This window comes from Hipposideros armiger, unplaced genomic scaffold (genome assembly GCF_001890085.2).
Source record: "Hipposideros armiger isolate ML-2016 unplaced genomic scaffold, ASM189008v1 scaffold_156, whole genome shotgun sequence".
Taxonomy (NCBI): domain Eukaryota; kingdom Metazoa; phylum Chordata; class Mammalia; order Chiroptera; family Hipposideridae; genus Hipposideros; species Hipposideros armiger.
Genome location: NW_017731506.1, coordinates 1,194,068 through 1,217,785, shown reverse-complemented (window position 1 = coordinate 1,217,785; position 23,718 = coordinate 1,194,068). Strand labels below are relative to the sequence as shown.

General features: G+C 41.9%; 1 protein-coding gene across 3 annotated transcripts in view; it reads left to right on the top strand.

Moving 5' to 3' along the window:
- The window catches only part of SEMA6A (semaphorin 6A), a 127,385-nt gene that overhangs the window by 12,771 nt on the left and 90,896 nt on the right, over window positions 1–23,718 (top strand). The window lies entirely within an intron of this gene.

Here is a 23,718-nt window from a genome sequence, read left to right as displayed (position 1 = left end):
GTCAACTTTTATCTACAAGGTGTTTCCTCCTGTTTGTGACGAGAGGAAGTTCAACATGTTGAATACGCTGATTAATTAATTCTCACGGGATATCTTGAAGGGCGGAGCTTTCGTTTTCGTATTTTGTCGTGACCAGAGCACAAGACCTGTTACTATTGCCCAAACACACCCTTTCCCAAGAACGAAAAGGACAACTTAATTGCCTATGCTGTTAGAAAACAGCCACATCCAGTTCCCCAGCAGATCCTACAACATGCCAGGTGTGCGAGAGAAGGCTCTGAAATGTTGTGAATAGCTTGACATTATCACATTGTTATTGAAATGCAAATTCTTCTGTGCAGAACTTGCAAAGGTTTTAAATATAGGACTAGGACCGTGTAGGTTCTTGCTTGTTGACAACCATACCTAGTCTTAACTAGAGGGCTTGTTCTGTTAAAAGTAATCACAATCCATTTGTACATCCCATTGTTTCTATGTCCTGTGTTTAAAGTGCAGACCCACCTTCCTGGGATGGCACCCTGGTGGGAGAGGGTAAACTGGCTTCCAGCAGGGGGGTGCCAACACAAGACTGTTCCACCGAGGAAGGAGCCTGGCTGAGTCCCACATCAGATTTAGAAATCAGGCTTACTGATGATACATCAACAGTATTTACAGTGTTATTATTAATAATAGACCTCATTTACAAAGTGCTTATAGTTTTCAAAGTGCATTTGTAAACATTGCCTCATTTAATATCATTACAACCTGGGTTAGGCAGGGCAGGTATTATTATGCCCAATTTAAAGATGAGATAACTGAGGTTCAGAGCGGTCAAATAATTTGCTTAAGAGTGTACCTCTGGTAAGGGAGAGGCTTGGGACAAGGTCTCCAACCCTCTGAATTTGGGTTATTTCACTGTTTACTCATGGGTTATACCATGTTATTTCACTGCTTTTTAAAGAGTTTATTGGGGAACTGGGGAAGGGGAACAGACAAGTTGCTGTCCTTTTGTTCTTCAGTCTAGTTGTGGAGGACGTCGCTTCACTGGCCCATGTTGGTATTATCATTGCACTCTTCCCAGGTGAGGCAGATCGGTTGCCAGCCATTGTACGGATGCTCACGGCGGCTCACAGCAGCTCACAAAAGCTCACACCAGCTGCCGGCCACTCACGGTAGCTCATGACAGAGCAATGCAGCCCCAATGCAGCCTACGCCGTGCCGGCGACTCACAGCAGCCCAGGTCCAGGTTGAGCTGTTGTTCACCATCTTAGCTGTAAAGGGTGCAGCGTCACTGACCCTCATGTGGGATCTGAACTGGGGCCCTGCTGCTCAGGGCTGGTGTCCCAAGCCAGCTCTTAACCAACGTGCCACTCAGCCGGCCCCAATAGAATTTGGTCACAAATTTTTTTTGTTTGTGTGTATTTTTTGTTGTTATTGTTTTAGCTGAGCCATCTTGCCACTTGTTGGCAAGCTCAGCTCGGGCTGTGAATCGAACCGGCGACCCTGTTGCTCAGAGCTCATGCTCTTGAGCGAGCTCTTAACCAACTGAGCCACTCGGCCGGCCCCTGTTATTTCACTGTTTACTCAATATGTACATTTAAAAAAAAATGATTGCAGTCTCCTCAACCGCAGATGTTCTCACCTTATGCTTATTATGCAGATTAAATACTGACACAGAGCAAGTTTAGAAGTAGCTTTGCGAGGACTCCACCTGAGACTTCAGTGCAGTTCTGCTTCTCAGTGAAAAGCCATTTCCGGACATCGTCTCCAGAGGTTCTTAAGGTTGGTTGGTCATCTCAAAGGAGATCAAGTGAAAACTGGAGGCTGTTTTTATTTGGGATTCTAGTCCTGTTTTACAGTAGGGATAAAAGTAAACAGTGGAAGCTCTGAGCCAGGCTCAGGGTAGAACTGGGCGGACAGGCGGTTGAGCCAGACACTGGCAGGAACAGCTTACAACTTGTACCTATGAAACAGAAACATGTTTTTTGCAAGGAATAAAGCAGATCGTATGGCACAACGTAAGTGGATCTTCCCTCTGACAAAGTCATTTTCCTCTCTGGTCCACGCTACTAAGTCTAATGAAAGCAGCATTTCAATTTAATTCAACCGATACACATGTAGCGTCTACTCTAGGCAAGTTCTAGATACTGAAGAGACCACAAGGCCTCGTTCAGAATTTATTAATGAGCTGTGTGCCCACTAGAGGCTGGACACTGGGCCCAGTTCTAGCGAGGGCAGATGTATGAAAAATCACTATGGTGTAAGATCTGATGACTGTGTCTCTCAAAAGCAGAGTGGTGAGAATGCTAAGGACAGGAAGGTGAGGATGCTAATGACAGGAAGAGGGCAGCTCTGTCCCGCTGGGAGGTCAGGCAGGCCTTTGGGTTGTGGGAGGCCAGGGAGAAAGAGCAGGGTGGCCAAGTAAGGGAGAGGCAGGAGTAAAGGCCCAGAGGCAGGAAAATGGAGGCCTTGGCCCCAAAACAGCCAGGGATCTTCCCAGGGCCCGGTAATGTGGTGTGGAAGCCCTGGGGACGGAAGGGGAGATTGAGGACAGCCGTGAGGGCTCTGCCCTGCTCTGGGGATGGGACCTGGAGGTGCAGGCAGTTGAAGCTTTTAAGCAAGATGATGACGTCATCAGATGTGTGTTTTAGAAATATAAATCTGCTAGCACTGTGAGTGGAAAAAAAGAAATAGATTCTGGGTGTGTTTGCAAGGTATAGCTGTCAAGACTTAGGGACCAGTTGGATGTGTGGGGTAAGGAGGTGGGAGGAGTGAAAAATAGTTCCAAGATGTCACGTCTGGAGGAACAGAGTGGAGAGTGGGGGCATTGGCCAAGACAGAAGCCCAGGTTTACAGACAAAATCGTTAATATTTAACAGCTATCACAAACCTTATTTAAATGACACATAATAGGCCAAACACCAAAGCCTTGGATCTAGTCCCATTGTGCTCACACCCAGCTCTGTAAACCGAGAACTAAAGGATTTTAAAATTAAAGTGTTTAAACTGTCACATTTGGTCTGGCAGCTGGGACCACTTTCTCCAACATCAAGAAGGTTAATACCATAATAGGATATGGATGGCATGAGAGAGACGGAAGCACCACCCAGTGCATTTATTATATAAAAACTGGTTACAAAATGCAGGGGGCGCAAGTGCTAAGGATTCACTTGTTTCCTATTTTTTATCATGCTGAGCAATTTTACTTTATGCAAATTTTTGAATCCTGAAATTACATATACGTGTGTTTGTCCCTCCCTTTCCCTCCACACCCCTTGTTGGGCATATTTATATAAGTGTTTATCTCTTAAGTTGCCTTGTGCAACCGAAATGTTACAGATGATGTAATTCACAAAACACAAATAACACATAATTTGTGTTGTTTATTTAATAGGACGGGGTTGGCAGAAAGCTAGGCCTTTTTTGCTGCATTGTGCTAAAATTGAACACTGCTTACACAGTGGTAAGAAAAAAATATGTTTTAAAATATTTACCAAGAAATCAACCTTCATTACATAGGTGATTGAGGTATCGCAGGTTTTATTTTATGGTTTTGACCTCTAAATAAGTATTGATACAGTATAGTTGTCCAAAAGAATTCTTCAGTACCTTTAATTGTTGAATATAGCTAATATTTACACTATATAAAAAGAATCTTAAAAAATGGATATGGGTAAACCCTTCACTTTTCATTTTTCTTTCAAGAGTTTCTAAATACAACTTAACAGGCAAGTTTTATTCTATCATGAAATAAAGTTTGATTTTATATTTTAAAAAGAGGTTGGATAACAGAAATGAAACAAAGCAGGATAGAAACATCAAGTATCCTCAGGGGGATTTAACAAATTGAGTTTCTACAAGGAAAAAAACCTTTATGAAATGGTTTGCTTTGATGTCTTATTATAAAGGCACATCAAAATTACACATTAAAGAATAATTTTTTTTATGTCAGGACACCATATGTGAGTCGGTGTTCTAAAGTTGGGAAACAACTATAGATTATCTGTTGTGATATGTCAAATTGTTGCACAGATGTAGTCTCATTTGTTTCTAACTTGTAGGCTGCCCTCTAGTGTTACTTAATCTTAACACAACCACTTTTGTTTAGATCTCATGAAAGGTGAAAAACATACAGAGAATCTTTCCGTCTGGTTAGCAGCTAACCCAGCCCAGCTAGACCCTGTCTCTGAATTGTGTTAAGAAGTTTATAATAACATAGTTTGAAAGGTTGTGAAAGAATGTAAATGTGCCCATCACCAAAGCTCTGATGGCACAGAGGACAGACAGTATAGTAAGTCCTCACTTAATTTCCATAGGTTCTGAGACTTTAACGGAAACGACATGACTTAGATAGAACAAGACCACAGGCTAACAGGTACTAAGTTGCTAAGCATCTCATCAACACTATAACAAAAGGATGTTATTCGAGGACCTGCTGAATTATGTGGAAAAACACACACGCTGATGACTGAATTAAAGGTGAACTAAGGATATAAAGTCAAACTCCAGACAAGAAGTTTTAGGACTACGTTATCCAATTAATTTCACTTATATTTTCCTTTGGGTGTGTGCAAAAGAGCAATATGTGACAAAATAAGTTCTGTCTGAATCAGTCTAAAAGACCTTCTTTAAAAAGTGTAAATAAAAATTACCAGTGTCAAGAAAAATATTTCAACATCAGGTGGGCAATGTTTGTCCAGACAGCCTCCAAGCTTGTTGCATAATTAGCCCTCAAGGAAGAGTTCTCAAACATCAAAACACTATCCAATTCCAAACCTTCAGAGAGTAAATTCCAGCACTTTCTAATTTTCTGAAACATTGAGAAGCACACATTGTAGCCCAAACTGTGGCACTAGTGTGGCACTTTCTGACACTAGTGCCAATTCTGCTTTTTTTCTTGGATGAAGAGGAAACATACACCAGAGTTTGCAGTAAGTGGAGAGAGGAAATTTCAGAGGTAGCTGTTTTTTTGCATTACAATGCTGACATTCTCAGTGGGTTACAAAAGGTAAAAGTTACAAGGTTCCAGGTACATCCATCTCCTAGAAGCAGAGTGACCCACAGGCATTTGCTAAAAACGGTTAGTGATGATGATGGTGATTTCCCTCAAGTTTTGAGATGAAAATCGGGAAGAACAACTAAGACAATGTGTGTGCAAGACACATACAGAATGAAGCCGAGGGTCAAAATTACACTTGGAAGTCAACTTGTTTTCTTCTAGAGGGGTGACATGATGCAGTAGTTCAAAGTATGTGCTCTGGAGTTTGCTTTTCTATTGGCTATAAGATCTTGGGAAAGTTACTTAACCTCTCTGTGCCTCATTTTCCTCATCTGTAAAATGGGCATACTAATAGTGCCTACCTCATAAAGCGATGCTGATGACAAAATGAGACCACATGTACCTGAATGATATCTGGTACACAGTAAGTGCTCAGTAAAATGCGGTTACTGCAATTTGATACCAAGTACATACTCCTAATAGAATTGGCTAAATTCAGTGTTTTGTGTCACCAGCTGTATGGTCCGTGGCGTGTAGGTTAAAACTGAAAAGACAAGATTATCAGTGTCCAGATGAGTCCTTCTGCTGCTTCCGTCTCTTTCTCCATGTTCTTTTGGGGGTCAGGGCATGGTTTAAAATAACTGATTTGACTAATCATCATCTATGTCATTTTATTTAGGAAACAATCTATACCTACTATATGCATTGAGCCATATGAGATCCTATTGGGTATTTCCAAAATATTAACTAGGGGGTTAGGTGAAATGACCAGGTTTTGCTCCAGTTTTAAGCTGCCTTTGTTGGGCCTACTGCTCAGGGAGAGCCTGTTATCAGGCTTACATCGCAGGCCCTGAACTATACAGCCTCCCTATATACTCTGGGGATGGCGGATGTGGGAATGCTAAAGGAATAATACCGAGGTTTTTCTCACTTTTCTGTATGCCGTGTTTAGACTGCAGTTCATGTTCTATTTGATATTCAGAAATTTTCACGATATTCAGAAATTTTCACTAACAAAGAGGACCCAAGGATCTCTTAATACCTGACTCAAAAGCAATGTATAAAATGTATTTTATGCAACAAAACTGAGTGACAGGTAGGATTCACTCCTTATACCAACAAACTGGAAATGTCAAATTGATTCACTGGCTTTAAAACTTGGTTGTCACAAAATCTTAAGAGTTGAACCACTAAACAGCAAAGTGAATGGATTGGAAAGTAAATCCCTATCCCGACCCCTACGTCCCTGAGGGGTAATGAGAGACAGGAAAGAAGTGGGTGATTAAAGAAGAAAAACAAGGGCCACACTGATGATTAGCTACCAAGCAAGCACAGGTTCATTCTGGCTCCATCCATCCCAAGAATGCACTCCAGTGGGCAAAGCCTAATGCACAAAAATAAGGAAGTTGCTGGTCAGGAGTTAGGGCATGTGCTCACTGGTAAGAACTTGGAGACTGGGCACATCCGGAGATGGATAATAGGAAGTGGGGCCCCTCCTCCCCAGTGGCAGGGAGCTTTTTGTTCATCTGGTATTCACCCAAACTCAGGACCATCTGACAGCTGTTTGGTATTTCTTGTGAAATGGACTTGGGCCCTGGCCAGATGCTAGTGGACAGATGTTCACAACACAAAAAACCTTCATCAAAATAGGGGCTAATTGGCAGCCTCCTAATGATCTGAACGAATAAGACAGGAATGGGCTGGATCTGCCCGTGACCATCTCCATGCCCAAGCCAGGGCCTCTCCGTCTCAAGCAGGAGGCCTTGTTAGGAAATTGCGCTTTCTCCATCCTCGGGGATTTCTGGTTCCTGGGCTCCTTGACAGGGATATTTTGGGTTTGTTTTGTGTGTATGTATGCTTGTGTGTATATGCTTCACAACTGAAACCTTTCAAGAAGGTGGGCAAATCAGGGTTACTTGGACCTTACCCACCTCCCACCAAGACAAGCCTTTCAAGTGCAGAATTTTCTCCACAAATTGGGTTTCTATTCAGCTTTTGAATATCATAAAAATTATTACATATTACCTTCATGGGAGCCCTCAAACAGAATGCATATGCTTCATTTCATACCTTGAGTTGTAACTGATCAGTAATAGTAATAGCTGCAGTGTAATTTTGTTCAAATAGTTTGGTTAAAATGGTTTTAAAAAAACACTGTTGGTATAAAGTGAGTATTTGGGGGCAAACTGGTTTGACAATGCCCCATTCATAATTAGGGGGACTTGCTCCTACTTCTACAGGCTACAGTTAACTGTCTTTGATTTCAACAGTTAAGCTGTCTTTTTAGTGCCTCGGGCACTTTTTCAGTAGAAATTCTCCAGAACCTCTCTTTTTTTTCTCTCAATTTTGCAAGTTGGGAACAAACTCTTAATTCCTGGCTTATTACCAATAGACTCTATTACCCATCTAAAGACTAACAAATAATGTTTTTCTAAGCCAGGGCATAGTTTTATAATAGGCGATTTAGTACAACTTTTACTGATGTTACTGTTCATTGTTTGTTTTCCATGGACTCAGATCATATGCAGATTAGGACAAAGAACACAGAGACCCTCCCTAACTCTTCAGGCCCTCTGCAAGCCCCCACTCCCATCCGTGCTCCTTAAAAGACTCCTCTTTCCTGCCCCTTTCCAAGAAATAAAGATTTAGGAAAAACCCATCTTCACCCAGATATTTCTAAAACATGATCTCTAACCCAGCTAAAGAGGCTAGACACGTTTTTAAAAATTTTTTTTTATTATTACTGTTAGTTTCAGGTGTACAAAACAATGCAATAGTTATCCTCCTTTTCACCCCTCACAAAGTGACAACCCCCCTCCCCCTATGCACTGCCCCCCACCATATCATACATATCTATTACAATCCCATTGGAGGCTAGACACATTTTACTAGTCATTTCTATAGTTATTTATCAAAAAAAAACAACTTATAGACTTGGTTGAAGATACCTCACGATGAGTGTGAGAGGTTATCGTATGGTGGTAGTTATCCTGGTTAAAAGATTCTCGGTTCTTCCCTCCCCCTGAACATCTTACTCTCAGGATCTCTCTGGACCAGTAGTATACCCCCTCCTTCCCATTCTCTAGTGTGGCTCCTGCTCCCTTGAATGAAAGGCAGCTCCAACTAAAGGAGCTAGAATATGCCCAGCAACCAATGCTGGGTACTATTGAGACCATTGTTTGCTTCCAGCACTGTGGAGCCAAATCTCATTTTATAGCACAGTGTGTTCTAGGAATTCCACTTCATCAGTACAACAGACCTTCTCTAATGCTTTCCTATTTTCCCCATTTGCCGCTGTCACAGGCAGCGCCACACAGTCCTGCAAGCAGGCAATTATAATTCACTTCTTTCCAAGGCTCCACTCTCCCCCATTTGCAAGGGACCACAAGGCATCAGCTGCCATATTAAATAGACGCTAATGACGCCAAACGTGAGCAGCCCAAGCAGTCAATGGGATGGTGTGTTTAAGATTTAATCCCTTTGAGGGACTGAACTTGGAGTTTAGAGGTGGTCTCCCTACAGTGGTTACACTGAGGTTTATAAGAAATTCAGCTAAAATTTCAAGCGCTGAAAGATAAATGAGGTGATTGTGTTTAAAGTGAACCTAATATTATAATTCAGGTTTCCCAATATAGCCACTCAAAGTAGGCCTGGTACAAAGTGATATCATGTGTTATTTGAATGTACAATGTGTACTTAATTTTTTAATCGATAGTTTCAAAGCAGTTTGCAAATGAGTAGTACTGTCCCCATTTTACAAATGGAGAAGTGTCCTCTGGTGACGCACAAGGATTCCTGACAACGGAGTGCTCTCTAGAGCCACTCCTGGACCCTTGTCTGTGAAGGGAGATGCTTTCCCCTGGAAACAGGATCGATATCATTGCTTAGCTATTCCTACATTTGATCCACATAACATTTTACATTTTTTAAAACTTTCCAGTATATTTTGGCAATCGTTGAATGAAAATGTTTTCAGTTTTGTCACATCTGGCAACATGTGGCACCACTTAGGAAATAATGTTCTGCTGCATTTTAAAACGGCCCCATTAATGGCATTTCCTGTAAGTAAGTGTGAGTGGTTGTCCCCCGCAAATTTTAGAAGGTTTTGAGGGAACGCGATCTGCACGCGGGTGAGGCTGACTGACAGGTGGGAACTCCCCTTCCCCTTACAGAGGTGCAGCCCCAGGCTCCGCCCCGGACGGGCTTCCCTAACTTGCTCCATTTGGCCTTGAGCAGCTGTGCTGAGGGGGGAAGAGCATCCTCCTGAGGGGTCCAACCTTGGAGGATTTCATTTAGTACCAAATCATTAAATTGACCCAGAGGGTGACCAAGTAATTAGCACAAGGCTTTTCAAAGCTCTTTGGTATGCACCATCCCATCCTCACAACACAATACAGCACCTGTCTTTGCCCTGGTTTGGAAAAAAGAGAACAAGTGTGCCCCTCTTGAATTAAAAGACAGACCGTCAGTGTAAAGTTAAGTGTTCTTACCATTTTGCCCAAATAGCGCGCTTTGTTATTTTCAGCTTGGCAAACTAAAACATGTTTAAAAGGATAGTTGGGTAAAAATCCTTTTTAAAAAAGAAATGTGAACATCAGAGGAAGCCTTAGGCCATAGGTACGGTCATGTTACACATTCTGGGAAATGTGAAAGAGCAGGAAAAAGGACCATGGCTCTCTTTGCAGCGCTCTCCAGTGAATCGGTGCTTCTCTGACTGGTGCCAGTGACATCTGGTGGGTAGGGGTTGGCATGCCTGCGTTTTCTGTTGGCACCATTTCTTCAGGTTAAGGTAGATAACTGAGTCACGGTCTATAGGCTGGACCCTGTGACAGACTCTCAGGAGAGTCTTTGTGGCAAACCTCGGGCAGGTGAGGCCTTTTTAAAGCCTTACCCCAGCTGTCCGAAGGTTGATGGCTGCTGATCCTTTCAATTGTCAGTCCAGGCATTCTCATTCCTTAGTGGGATTATTGATGTTGTTGTCGTAGCAGGTGTGCATTTAATTGCAAACAGGAAACTCAAAGATAAGCTTGTTGTGATTACATCCTCTGAGACAACCATTCTATATGAATTCAATAATCAGGTCAAAACTTAGGGGTGGGAGGGAAACAGCCTCAGCAAACAAAACTCTGCATAGTACAGAGAGGCTGGGGCCTGGGTTCAAATCCAGAGTTCACCACTTACTAGCTGTGCGACCTCAGCAAACTACTTAACCTCCCTGTAACCTCTGTAAAATGGAATAGTTAAGAGTGTCTGCCTCCTAGGGTTGCTGTGAGGATTAAATGAGTCAATATGTGTAAATTGCTTTAAGGGCCTGTTACACAGTAAACACTAAATATCTATTTCCTATTTTTACTCTCCCCCCGCAAATCTTCTATTCACATAAGCATGCTGATGAGGCATAAACTGCAGAGTGTGTGTGTGTGTGTGTGTGTGTGTGCGCGCGCGCGCACGCATGCTAGAGAATATCAAGCAGAGTTGATTCTACATTTGAATTGTAACATGGGCAAATTTGGCTTTTGTTGCCTACCTGTTCCATTTTGACACCTTCTGTACACCCAAAGCCCCTGCTCTGTCACCTCCTCTTCCATCTTCCCCCTTCTGATTTTTCCACCCATGTCCTTTTTGGTCATGGCCTGTATCTCATCTAAGTGATGCTTTATGAATTCCACAGAGCCACTTACCTTTGATGTCCCCAAGAACATAGACTATACCCCGATCATCTTTGCATTGTTACTTGCTGAATATATTAACGGGGGCTAATATTTAAAACCAGAGCTAACCCAACACCTCTTTTGACAATGTTGGATTCCTATCTTAAAGGGTGAGAAATGATGCTATTTGGAGAACTGGGCTGCCAAAAAACCTACCATATCAGAACCTCCAGGGTGTCTGTAGGAATCAAATGTCCTTCAGGTGAATGGGATGATCAGTCAATTCTGGAAGCCTCTGATTTAATTCATCGTTCTGAGAATAACATTCCTCATGTGTGAGATGATTAGAGAGCCAAGTTTTTCTCCCAAACTTTTGGTGCAGACAAAGTGATGTCCTACCTGTGTTCACACAGTGTGAAGCCCCAGGTAAACCTAAGGCGCTGCTCTTACTGTTAGAAGCAGAGCAGCAGGGCGTTGCGGAAGGCCGTTGGACCACAGGGCCCAGACATGTCTGCTGGGCCTGTGCTGAAAGGGCCTTGGGAAGTGGTCACAGGCGAAAATCTCTGTCCTCATCACCTTGGCTTCTGCTGTGATTCAGTAAAGCCGGGTTAAAGGCAGGGTTTCAAGCCCGCTGAGCCTGACATGGGGCTCTGTGTATCATTAAGTATTGTTAACATTAGCACTTTTAGAGTATTATTTCACAGAGCCGGTTTCAAATTCAAGAACTAAAAGGTGGAGTGATGGTGTCAGGTAACCTCAGAGAGGATCATTCTCTTAGTAATCTCTCCTTTCTTAAAATAATCCAGACATTGCTGACAACGTGAAATTTGTGACGAACTTTCAGTAGACATCAGTAGATGTATTTATTTTCCTTTAAAAATAAAACCAAGGAGGCTTAGAAATAGTCAGTAAAGGAAATATTATGGAAGTTAATGACCTGAAATAATTGAGGGATACTTATAACATTTATATTTTAAAATGACAATGGCTTAAAATGCCTCTAAAAAAATAATAAACTCTTTAACCACCAACCCCTTTCCATTCAAACCCTAGTGGGATGCAATTCCGTGTTTTCTATTTGTACAAGGTTAGGATCCATCACTGGCTTAACCATGATCTTAAGATGCCCATTGAGAAGGCTCAGGAGCAGTGGAACCAGCCACAGCCAATTGAATATGTGCCAGCCACCAGAGTGGCACTGCGCTTTGGTAGAGCGGTGTTTGTAATAGTGCGTCAATACGGGTTGAGCATTCTGATTATTGTTTTTATGCTATTAACAGCTCTGAAAATTTATAATTTAATGATATGGGGAAACTCGTGAATTTTGCATAAACGCTATACTGTATTCCCGCTGTTGCTATACTGTATTCCCGCTGTTACTAGAAAAGTACCCACACGGCACATTCTGTTAACAATAATTGGATATTTATGCCTCATTAGAAGAAGAGGGTATAATTTCTCACTTATAAGTAAAATCACTTTTTTTCAGGTCTCCAGTTTCCATCTCTATTTACATCTTGTTTCTCTGGTCCGTGTTGGTATAGGCAAAAAGAAAATTTGCCTCCCTAACCCCCAATCAGAGGATGAGCAGCAGTGAGTCCCTGAGGGCGACAGCCGGAGCTGTCCCCATGCTGTCTCCCTATCCTTTTCCTCTCCTGCTCAGTGTCAACAGGGTTTCATGGTAGCCTACTCTTCTTCAGAAGATAAACATAATGATTCAGATCCTCCTGCTTATTTCTCTTCAGGCTTTAGCCTCTGAATTCTGTTCCTGGTATCTGAGATCTCCATATGCTACGGGATGATACAACACAGAATTTATCCCATTATTAAGGCTAACCTCTCAGACTTCAAGAGCAATTTTTATTTCTTGATTCAGCCCTCAAATGGTAGAGGCTTATAAAGCAACTCTTAGTAGGTTCTTGGCTATATTAGGGGAATTTAGTATGTGATTTTTTTCTCCCCCTAATTTTCAGACACCCCTAAGAGATGATTTATCGGGTCCATTTTGTTGTTTGTTTATAATGATTTTGATTTTTAGTTGATTCATTGAGAGCTTGAACTGAAAAGTGCTTATTTGGTCTTCCCATCAGCTAGCACTGAGAGCCTTTAAATTAGTGGTTTAGATTCTGTATCTACAAGATCATGCTTTAGTTTATTGCACAGTTCTTTCTAAAAGTAAAAATTGCAGACAGAGAAGGTGGGGCCTGTCCCATTATTCCTTTAGTTTCCAAGGCAGCATTCATGTAACAACAGAGTTTAAAATGTTTTTGTATCGTGACCAACTCTTTTCATTATACATTATGGTTTATGGAGTGGAGTTGTGCAGAACAGTACTGCTTTAAGGAGAATTGAAGCTATACAGGCGAAGAGAATAAAGTTGCCTTCTTATATCTTCTGTTGACTTGGTATAAGCTGTGGGCAAGCCCGTTTACTCCCTGGCCTCGGTTTTCGATTGAAAAGGAGATTTTTTTGGAAATATCTTAAACCCCTCCAGCTGAAGAAGCTGAAAAAAATGTATTGTTAAAGCACAACAAAAGCTTTTGCATGGCATACACCACTATATTTATAGACTATACATTGAAAAGAGCTTTGAATGTAACACGAATACTCGGAGACCTGTTTTATCCTTGTTGATCATCAAAATCTCAGGGAGGTGTTGGCAGCTCAGCAGACCCTCAGAACCTGTTTTTCAAAGTTGTCTGTATAAAATGATGTGCAGTTTCTGCCCTCCACAGCAAGAGCTTGAAACTTTCCTCCATATACCCCAAAGCAAGTTTTCTGCTCCAGTGTTAACAAGAAATGTGATATTCACAGAAACGAACCATGGGCCCTGAGAACCGCTGTTGAGTGAACTTGGACATGGCAATTAAATGGACAGTGTCAGGAGTGCACCAGTCCTCCCTGGAAGCAAAATGAAGGTCCATAAATCAAATCTCAAGTATGGAAAAGAAAGAACAGAAAGCTGTCAAGGAGGGTGAAGGCGTTATAATGTAACTAGCTCTCGCTGTTCTGTGGTGTCCAGCTGTGTTGATACCCAGAGCTTTGAAACCAATTCAAGACTCATCAACCTCAAACTAGACAATGCAGTTCCAGGGTTGCCAGACGTCCCAGTCTGCAGGTGTGAATGTAAGTGATAGGGTAGATGGCCTAACACAATAACAATGATAGCTGTGGGGCCAGAGATTCCCCGCACGAAGGCCTGTCCAGGGATAAGTTTCGGCACTTTTGGAGGTGGCATTAATTCGCAGCCCCTAAAAGCACTTTAGCTGCTCTCAAACAGTAGCTGACACACTGCAAGGTTCTGGGTAAGATGTACCTTAATTAATAGGGCCTATCATGTTCCCTCCCTATTTGCAGAACGCTTTACATTCACGGGTGTTGACTCAAGGGATCCTTCAGCTCCTTTTATTAAGTACCAGACGTATAGCAGTTTATATCATTGGACTTTCTGCTCCGGTTTACAATAGATCCAAAGACATTATTATTAGCCAGACTTAATGCTTGCTTCTTAGTATTACTGTTATGAAATAAAAGCTTCTGTTGTAGAAGCTTCTTTAATAGATAAAACAAAGGCTTTTTCTTAATCAGTACATTACTTAAAAGATAGCAACAAATAGTCAAGGAATGAGAAAAACTGATACTTTGAAACACAGCCCTTTTCTTTCACCTTACAAATATATAAAACCCACCGATTTCTGATAATACACACACACCCCAAATTTGCTGGCATTTTACAAGTTAATTCTTAGGAGTTAATTTCATATATTTGAATATTGAAAAATAAACAAATACAAACAGTAGTGTAAATATAGTTAGACGGTTTAGCTCATGCCTTGGCTTTGAATCCAATTTGGATGATCTGGAAGAAAAGGATCAAAGCAAATATTTCCATAAAATTGAATATGAGGTTTTCCAGCAACATCAGTACTACACCTTTTCAGAACACTCAGTCAGGTACACATGCCCAGGAATTACCTACCATTTCTTTAATGCCACTGGAATAAAAAGGATAGTTTTTTTGTTTGTTATTTTTTTTAAGGCTAACAGACTTTTAAAAAATCCTTTTAAAGTTTTCCTGGAGTGGCAGGAAAAATTGATGCAAAGGCAAAGAAAAGAGTGAACAGGATGACTAAATGGAAATCAGGCAGCAAGCCTAAGGAAAAAAATAGGTTTGGAACTGAAAATAAATTGGACATGTAACACCTCTCCATTCTGTTGCCTTTTCTTTTTGTTTTTCATGAGAATCTATGTTTATGGAAAAGTCAGTTGATTGCTTATCAGGCTGAAGCTTGTGTTTGCTCAGACTCGTGATAACAAGTAATAAAAAGAGGTGGGAATGGCTAAAGTGCGAGGAGAACAGAATCAGGGAAAATGGGTGGGCTCTTGGGATGTTCAGGATCTGAGTTTTGAAAACTCTCTATTCCCTCTTGTGTTGTTATGTTAATTGGAGGGCGGCTTAGATAAGGATCTGTGTAATGAGTATGGGGTCTTCCCAGTCAGGCTCCAGGGAAGAGTTGCCAGTAATTACCTAGTTACATTCTTATCCGGTGGACCAGTGATAGAAAGCCTCGCTCCTTCTCAGAAGTGTGGCCCACCAACCAGCAGCAATAGTATCTATCATCTGGGACCTTATTAGAAATGCAGATGCCCAGGCCCCATGCCAGACCAACTGGAGGCGAATCTGCATTTTAACAAGGTGATTGGTGTACACGTAGACAAGAGATATGAGGACACACGTACAGTGTGGGGTGCAAAAATGGGGTTGTCTTTGAAAACGAAGGAACCAACTATTTTTAGACAGCTATCTAAGTACATTGTAGGGATGTGATGATATATGTTGGTAGTTTATCTCTGAAGATGTAAAGCAATCCCTGATTTAAAGCAACTCAGGGAAGTAGTGAACTTGGACCCTGACATGACAGTAACCCGTGGTGTCACGGGAACCCAGTATTTGCCTAACAGCCTCAAGGCTACATGGGCAATTGGAGCAGAGGTAAGAGCTGGGTGATAAGATGGGTGACAGAAATCTCAATGGCCTTTAGGGATATGGCTATGGTCATGTTTCAGAGCTTTGACTCCGGTAAAGCAAGACTCTGCCTTTGGTTTCTAGCACATACTTATGATTGAAATGATTTATCATTTTATTAAAGCTTCCTGCTTCCATTATGCTTTACAGCCCTTTAAAAACAATCTTAATCATCATAACAGCCTCGCGAGAGAGCGCAGTACTGTGTTCCCCTAATTCTAACAGGCAAGTGAGGACTCCGCCATCACCCCTTGCAGATCTGATGGGCAGCAGAACGGATTGGGGCCGTGAAGATGGCAGGATGAAAAGGCGCCCCTCTTGAGAGCAGATTGCCGCCACATCTGAGTGGCATTTCCAAGCCCACATGGAGAGATTCGATCAGCCCGTGTCTCCACCTACCCACTGTGGGCTGCCATTTTCCAAGGCCACCAAGTTAGTGTGCGACTAAGGGAGTGTGTGAAGAAGCCTTTCCGTAGTTTCCTGTAACAGTGGAGGATGATGCGGCAGATACACCCTCTGCCATATGTCAAAGTCTAAACGCAATAAATATTATGACCTAGAGAAACATTGACTAGAAATGGTGACATCACAGAAATTACAAATCTGTTTTTGTCCTTGTAACATTGTAATTCAATAATGATCTCAGTCCTGTTTGGCAGGCAGAATCTAATCTGAGAGTCATGGGAGACCTCTTCTGAGAAGTACACAAGGAAACTGCAAGCTAGCTTGTGCCTGCCCCAGGCTCAGAAAGGAGGACTGGGAAGGAGATTCCTTAGTGATCCCAGAAACCTACTCTGTGAAAGAAGGGCCACCCATTGTGACAGCAGTTGCGAGGCGTGCCTTCAACAGTGATAAGCCAGAAGTGGAAAAATGTTACTGAAAGGATGATAGACTGTTCCCAGCTTTTCCAGTACACAAGTTATTTCCTGGAAACATTAGGGACCAAAGAGAGTTCTTCTTTTCCTGTTTCTACCAAGGTTCATTTAATCTGCATGAGAAATGCAGCAGCAAACACTGCCTGCCATATAATCAAAGACCCAACAAGCGTATTTGAAGAGCTGCCCAAAAGATGACAGAATTTCATGAAGAAGTAAAGGAGAAGAGCAGACCTGTGAGGTCCACCACGGGAGTGAACAGGGCTAGTTAGGGAATGAATGGAACCACACTGGACACTTGATGAGAAGCACTGGGGCCTGACCACATTATCTAAATGCAGGCTTGTCTTATCATATTGTCCCATTTACTCTTCTTTTTCTTCTTCCAGCACAAACTCATGTCAGCATGTGGGGAGTGGTATTTCTGCTACCTAATCTGGGTTGAACAGCCCTGCAAGGTCAGGAAACTAGTCAGATTATAAACTTTAGGAGAAGATCTAATAGTTATCACATGTTGATGAGTCTTCCCCACTGTGAATTTAAAACAAATGATATTTTTGACCTTCTTTAAAACTTTAATCAGTCTAGACGTTAAAGATAAACTTTGTTTTTATATATAGCTTAAGTTTCAAGTGTAATGAGAGTTACTCAGGAAGAGTATTTTCAGCAGAAACTAGACCAAGAGGAAAACAAAAGATTGAGACCCATCTGCAGTTTTAAAGACTTCCTCAGAAGAGGTGAGAGTAGAGGGCCTTTTCAGGTGATAGAGAACCTTTCCTGAACTGGGTCATTTTGTTCACATGCTAGCTACATGGGTGGGAGTGGGGTGTGGTGGGGGGCTTGCTGAACCAAGTAGTCTTGTGAGAGTTTTCCAAAAAAACATTAGGTAAAATTTAGTCCGTGATGAAATAGAAAAGCAGCACTTCCCTGACTTAAAGGAATTCAGTTAATAGTCATAACAGAAAAGCCAATCATCATCCCATAATTGAAAGATGAAAAATTATCATCTTGAAATAGGAAAGCTAGTACTTTCTGAACTTGGTGGGGGTGGAACTTTACACTTTATGATATGCTACTTGGGCTTTCTGAGTATTCAAAATAGACCCGCATTCCCAGAATTTCAGTTTTACAAATGGAAAATGATGCTGTCTCTAAAATTACAGAAACTGCCAGGGAAAGGGTTCAAGTGGGGCTGAAGCAGCAGCCTCTGGACGTGAAGGAAGTGGCTGCCAGTCTGGGGAAATGAAGACAGAGAGTAAACAAGTAGTCCTGGATAGAAGAGACTCACTGCCCGCTCTGTGCTCATTGGACCATTTAGCCACAGACACAGTTTCTCCAGGCATGACCAGGAGACAGCTTTATTCATAGTTTAAAATAATAATAACCCGCACAAGTTCTGCCCTGATCTACAAGTATCTGCAAATGGTCAAACTTCACTGTCAAAGAAATCCACATTCTTCTGGAATCCTAGTTGACTGTGATAATTTGCCCTTTTATTTATTTATTTTTAGTTTTGTTGATACAGTAGATGTATGGACCCGTTTTGCTTTTTAAAATTCCCTGCAGTCTAAGGTAAATGAGAGGGGAGAAGACAAAATTTTCCTGAACCCATATTAATGAAAGATAAAGGGACACTCAGGGTCCTTTAAAATGCTATCAAAAATGGTATCTGTATGTAAAGAGGTTGGAGAGGGGTCTCTTGGGAGGAAATACAACACAATAGAGCAATGAAGAGGAAAGGGCATATGCTGAGTGTCCTTTATAAGATACTTGATTCCCCAAAGCAGCGTCCAGATCTCTGACCGATACAAACACCAGAATATTGATCAGTTCTGGTAGCAGCACATGGTCCCTAGATCTTTACATGATTTGGTTAGCAAACAGCAACTGTAAAGGATATAAGAAATTATGATCTCATATGCCCTATCCAAAGTCTTAAAAACCCCACACCAATTCCTGAAACTAGATGAAGAGGGACTATAAAAAGACTTAATTTTTGATGGCTCTCCACGCTGCCCTCCCAGCAGCAGGGACCGAATCCTCCAGAAAACATGGAGAAGAAAGTGAATGGGCATCTACCAATGCATTTACCAAGATAGGACATGTGCTTCTGCCCATGAGGCTTCTGAACTGGATAAATACAGCATCTTCAAGAACTTCAGGTTTTCTTCTGCCTTAGATGTTACCAAGTTCACGCTAACTATTAATTAGCATTTGAACTTGTGAGCTTGTATGGGTGGCCTCTTAGCATCAAATAGGCACAGCAATTAACCCTTTATTTAGTCATGTTAGTCTGGGGTTGCTGCCTTTAAGAATATTGCCTTTGAATGTCCTTGAATGCTAGTTACTATTTAAAAAATAAATAATAATAGTTTTGGTGACTCTATCCCCTCCCTCACAAACAACAGACATAATAGGACTTCTGAAAACAAACACAACAGGTTTAGATGAAAGACCTATAGTATTAATTTGAATTCTGATTTTGAATATTTAAAATACACTGCCACTGTGATCATCACTAATTAGCATTTTGTGTAGCCAGAGCAGCATGTGATTCGACCGTGTTTCTCTTTAGCCCCCATAGCCGCCCCCCCCCATCATCACTGATCCATTTGAATGTTTTCAAGCATTCACAGCCTGACAAAGACATGATCCAGATTTGCCTTCTTTATTTTGCCACAATTAGTATCAAGTGGGGCAGAACAGTCTCCACTGTAAGTCATTTACGTTGTCATTAACATAATCATTAATATCATGATGGTGAGTTTTATTGTCTTGGGATGGATCAAGAGCTGTGACATCAGTTCAGGGCTGCTAATGGAAAATATTATTTATAAGAGACTTTTTCCAGTCTGCATTCAGCCATGCAGAAATGTACTGTCATCTAAGTGCCAAAAGATGCTGATCTGAAGTAGAAGTTGTTGGCTCGTATTGCTGCCAGTCCAGTGAGAGTAAACTGCTAAGGAAGACACAAGTGAAAACTGATAGTCTGGGCCAGGTTTCTTGCTCTTTCCATCACTCTTGAAATTAGGTATGTAACACATGCATGCACACAACATCAGTCTGTGAAATACGAGGGATGCCTGATTACAAGCAAACAGGAAATCTTGGGGCAAAACTCTAGTACAGCTTCATGCCCCATCCTCTTTTCTTGCCAAATCATGGTTCTGATAGTGAAAGGTAAAGTGACACAGGCAAACGATGGGGAGTTCATTTCTCAATTTCAGAGTATGACAAAGGGCCAGCCCTTCCCAGTAGAAGTGACTTGAAACAGAAGCTATAGCCCCAAATCAGGGGATCTTTGTGAACACCTGAAGCAGGAGTTATCCAGGGATAGAGACCTCCAATATGGTGACGACAACACATAGACGGGGACAGAAAAGGGCCCCCGTGCTGCAGTTTGTAATGATGACAGAGTCCAGTTTGGCCTGCATTTACCGTAACAGTTTTTTTAATCACCTACTTTAAAAGTGGTATATAAAATGATTGTGAATCGAAAGCATGATAATGGATACTTTTCCCAATTAAAAAAGATACACCTAACATATATAACTAAATGCCCTGAAAACAATGAATATTTGAATCTTATTTCATATCTCAAGAGAATATCAGACTAAGCATATAAAAAAATAGATCTTTTGCCTAACCAAAAAATTACAGTGAAAGAAAAGGAGTTTTATGAAAATACAGTTTAGGGCCGGCCGAGTGGCGCGATGGTTAAGAGCTGGCTTGGGACGCCAGAGGGCCCCGGTTCGGATCCCACATATGAGGGCCAGTGACACTGCCCTCTACAGCTAAGATGCTGAACAACAGCTCAACCTGGAGCTGGGCTGCCGTGAGTCACCAGGCTGGTGTAGGCTGCAGCCCCTGTGGCAGTGGGTTGCCATGGGCTACCGTATGTAGCCAGCAGCTAGTGTGAGCGGCCAGCAGCTGCAGTGAGCAGCTGTCCAGAAGCCGGCGACTGATCTGCCTCGCCAGGGAAGAACATAATGATGGTGCCAACTTGGGCCAGTGAAGCAACTTCCTCCACAGCTAGACTGAAGAACAAAAGGACAGCAACTTGTCTGTTCCCCTCCCCCAATTCCCCAGTGCTGTTCCCATCCCCCCAGTTCCCCAATAAAAATCTTAAAAAAGAAATACTGTTTAGCACAAGAAAATGAATAAGATGAAATGAACTTGTAATTGAAAGGAAGACTTAACACAGCAAACAATGAGATCCCAAAATTCTCAAGAACATTCACCACACCAAAAATTAAACTGAAAAAGCGATATAATGCATGCTATATCTAGTGTTAAAGATACACTAGAAAACACAGTTGATGTGACTGATGACCTAAATAATTAAAAAATCAAGGTTAAGAAAGTCTAGGACAGAAGTAAAATCAAAACTAAAATATAAAGTATCTAGACATCAAAGGCCTGTAAATAATTTAATCTGAGTATCTACCACTGATGGAAGTGGTGTTAACAATTCTAATAGTGAAAATCAAGTTTGGAAGGAAGCTCATCAGTTCTTTTATGTTTATGTGTGATTTGAGGGGAATTAATCAGTCACAAATTAAAGAAAGGTCACACACATCAGCATTAGAGGAATTATTAAGATGTGCAGCGATGAAAGGTACACAGTTCCCATATTCGAATCCTGGGAGCCATTTCTTTGGAGTACAACCTGGGCTATGGAAGGCAGCTCTGCATACTGTCTAGCACAGCTGCCGGGGCAAGACGGTTCTTACAAGTAAAGACTATCAATGATTTGCTCTGTTCTCAGATTATAAAACAGAATGCATTTCATAACATGTCAGATTAGGTACATACTTAGTAGCCTACGGATTTTTAACAGCCTTACAATTAGGAATATGTGACATATATTCCAGGAAGGAAACAAAAACCAAACAACTACAAAAGCAACCTCCTATTGATTGCCTCCAGCTTTAGAAGGCAGAACTACCACCCAAAGCTGGCCCAGATCGTCACAACTAAAGCCCCATGGTAAAAAGCTGTCTTGTGCAGAAGAAAGATGCTATTTGTTCCCGCTTCCAGACGTAGGGCATTGGGTTGTGGTACGTAAAGGTAAGATATAGATGTAAAAATTGCACCTTATATTCAGACATGCACCACTTAACGATGAGGGTATGTTGTGAGAAATGCGTCATTAGGAGATTCTGTCATTGTGCAGACATCACAGTGCACTTACACAAACCCAGATGACAGAGCCTACTACAAGCCTAGGCTATGTGGTATACCACCGTATTATGTGTTCTGTCATTGACCAAAACATTGTTATGTGGCTTATGACTATATGATGAAGAAAAAGGTGTTTGCGTGCAGAACGCACAACTGAAAATGTCAGTTTCTTAGTTGCTATGAATGACTTCCATCAAAAAATACTGGCAACTCCAAGACTAATATGAGTATATGAGAAGCTGCTATTAAGTAGTATATTCTAATATAATATATATATATATATATCATATATAACATATATAATAGGTTAAATAAGATAACAAAATATCACAAACTGTTGTTGAAAGCAAAACCACATCTGACGACACTAACTGAAATTTTGTTCCTCTGACCAGAACCAGCCTGAGAACTCGGGTCAAATGTGAGTGCTAGAAGGGCTCTGGAGAGCATGGAATAGGAAGGGCCTGAAAGGAATTCAGTATGCCAGCCTTCTGGGTGGCTCCACATGTGTGAGGCTGACATCTCAGGACAGCATGTGGCATGACATCCTGGTCATCCAATTAATACTTGAGGACACCCAACAGTCATCGGGGAAAAAAATGGAACTGCCCAGCAATATGTTATTTTGAGGAAGATAAAATGTTTTTTTTGTTTTTCTTTTGTTTTTTAAAGATTTTATTGGGGAATTGGAGGAGGGGAACAGCGTTGGGGAATCAGGGAAGGGGAACAAACAAGTTACTGTCCTTTTGTTGTTCAGTCTAGTTGTGGAGGACACCACTTCACTGGCCCATGTTGGTATTGTGATCATTGTGCTCTTCCCGGGTGAGGTAGTTCGGTCACCGGCCATTGGACAGCCGCTCACGGCGGCTCTTGGCAGCTCATGCTGGCTGCCAGCCACTCACGCTGGCTGCTGTCACTCACGGTAGCTTATGGCAGCCCCACTGCAGCCTACGCCATAGCCAGCAACTCATAGCAGCCCAGCTCCAGGTCAAGCTGTTGTTCACCATCTTAGCTGTAGAGGGCGCAGCGTCACTGGCCCCTGTAGGATCCGAACCAGAGGCCCATGTGGGATCCAAACTGGCAGCCCTGCTGCTCAGAGCTTGCGGTCCCAAGCAAACTCCTAACCAATGCACCACTCGGCCTGCCCAAGAAAAAATGTTTTGAAAGAATCAACAAACATCTATGACTAACATTGGAAAAAGCAAACTCAAACCATTGAGCCCAAGTATGAATAGATGGATAAGAGGCGTAACATTCATGTCTGAAGACAGCACTGGTATTGCCACCAAGAATTTGGCCTAAATTTTTAAGAGCCGATAAGAGAGTTAAACGGTTTGCTTACGTGACCTGACTGCATTTATGCCCCATATGCTTACTCATCTATCTTTGTGGTAATTTTTCATATCCTCTGTTACTTTTTTTTTTCTTCTTTTCAAAACGTATTAAAATTCCTGCGGTGAGAATAGCACCACTGCTACTACTGATGGTAACAATCACGGTAACCAACGTTTATTTAGTGATTGCTACTCTTTCACTTAATCTGTGCAGCAACTCTAAGGGTCCCCGTTACTATTTTCCCCATTTTATCAGTCGTGATTCTGAACAGTAAAGGAATTTTTCCCTAGGTCACACTGGACTGGAAAACAACAGTGCTAGGAATTCAAGCCCAGACTGGACTGATGGCAAAACCCCTGACCCTAAACACTGTTTCCCACGCAGGGCAGTACGGAAGCACCGGGAAGCCTCCTCCAAGGGGTGGTAAGAGCTTCTTTATTTGGAAAGTATCTGTGTGTCTTTGGACAAGTCACTGAACCTCTGCAGAAGAACAGGACGCTGCTCTGCAGACTGAGGTCGTGGATTAGAGGTTCTCCTGGCTCTGTGATTCTGGTTTCTATTCCCACCCTATCAAGAAATATAGTTATTATTATTATGAATACATGCTGTAGTTTCCTATGGACAGATCTCTGCGAGTGAGTGTGTGTGTGTGTGTGTGTGTGTGTGTGT